Here is a 1,962-nt window from a genome sequence, read left to right as displayed (position 1 = left end):
AAAAGTTGGGCTCTTTGGGTTTATCATACACTGTCTTGCTGATGTCATGTATCCCAAGTCTATTCCATTGATCCTCCTCTCTATCTCTTAGCCAGTACCATATTGATTTAATGACTGCTGCTTTATAGTATAGTTTGATATCTGGTACTGCTAGGCCTCCTTCCTTCACATTTTTTTTCATTATTTCCTTTGATATTCTTGATCTTTTGTTATTCCAGATGAAATTTGTTATAGTTTTTCCTAATTCAGTAAAGAAGTTTTTTGGTAATTTGATAGGTATGGCGCTAAATAGGTAAATTAATTTGGGTAGGATGTTCATTTTTATTATGTTAGCTCGTCCTACCCATGAACAGTTAATGGCTTTCCAATTGTTGAGGTCCAGTTTTATTTGTTTGGAAAGTGTTTTGTAGTTGTTTTCATATAATAGCTGTGTTTGTTTTGTTAGATTGATTCCCAAGTATTTTATATTGTCTGGGGTGATTTTAAATGGTGTTTCTCTTTCTACCTCTTGTTGTTCTAATGGGTTGGAAATGTATAGAAATGCTGATGATTTATGTGCATTTATTTTGTATCCTGCCACCTTGCTAAAGTTGTTGATTATTTCTACCAGCCTCTTAGTTGATTCTCTAGGATTTTTTAAGTATACCATCATATCATCTGTAAAGAGTGATAGCTTAGTCTCCTCATTGCCTATTTTGATACCTTCAATTTCTTTTTCTTCTCTAATTGCTATTGCTAGTATTTCTAGTACTATGTTGAATAATAGAGGTGATAATGGGCATCCTTGTTTCACACCTGATCTTATTGGGAAGGCTTCTAGTTTATCCCCATTGCATATAATGCTTGTTGATGGTTTTAGGTATATATTGTTTATTATTTTTAGGAAGGGTCCTTCTATTCCTATACTTTTCAATGTTTTCAATAGGAATGGATGCTGTATTTTGTCAAAGGCTTTTTCAGCATCTATTGAGATAATCATGTGATTTTTGTTTGTTAGACTGTTGATATGGTCAATTATGTGGATGGTTTTCCTAATGTTGAACCATCCTTGCATTCCTGATATAAATCCCACCTGATCATGGTGGATGACCTTCTTAATTACTTGCTGGAGTCTCTTTACTAATATTCTATTTAAGATTTTTGCATCTATGTTCATTAGGGAGATTGGTCTATAGTTTTCTTTCTCTGTTTTTGGTCTACCTGGCTTTGGGATCAGTACCATATTTGTGTCATAAAAGGAATTTGGTAGGACTCCTTCTTTGCTTATCATATCAAATAATTTGTATAGTATTGGGATTAGTTGCTCTTTGAATGTCTGATAGAATTCACTTGTGAATCCATCAGGTCCTGGTGATTTTTTCTTAGGGAGTTCTTTAATGGCTTGTTCAATTTCTATTTCTGATATGGGATTATTTAGATATTCTATTTCTTCTGATGTTAATCTAGGCAATTTATATTTTTGTAAATATTAATCCATATCTCCTAAATTGTTATATTTGTTGCCATATAATTGGGCGAAATAGTTCTTAATGATTGCCTTAATTTCCCCTTCATTAGAGGTGAGGTCTCCCTTTTCATCTCTAATACTGTCAATTTGGTTTTCTTCTTTCCTTTTTCTTATTAGATTGACCAGTACTTTGTCTATTTTATCTGTTTTTTTTCAAAATACCAGCTTCTAGTCTTATTTATTAATTCAATAGTTCTTTTACTTTAGATTTTATTAATTTCTCCCTTAATTTTTAGTATTTCTAATTTAGTTTTCATCTGGGGGTTTTTGATTTGCTCGCTTTCTAATTTTTTGAGTTGCATGCCCAATTCATTAATCTCTGCCCTCCTTAATTTGTTAATATATGCACTCAAGGATATAAATTTGCCCCTGAGTACTGCCTTGGCTGCATCCCACAGAGTTTGGTAGGATGTCTCATAATTGTCATTCTCTTCAATGAAATTGTTGATTGTTTC

This window comes from Gracilinanus agilis, chromosome 5, assembly GCF_016433145.1.
Source record: "Gracilinanus agilis isolate LMUSP501 chromosome 5, AgileGrace, whole genome shotgun sequence".
NCBI lineage: Eukaryota > Metazoa > Chordata > Mammalia > Didelphimorphia > Didelphidae > Gracilinanus > Gracilinanus agilis.
This window is presented reverse-complemented; position numbering follows the sequence as displayed.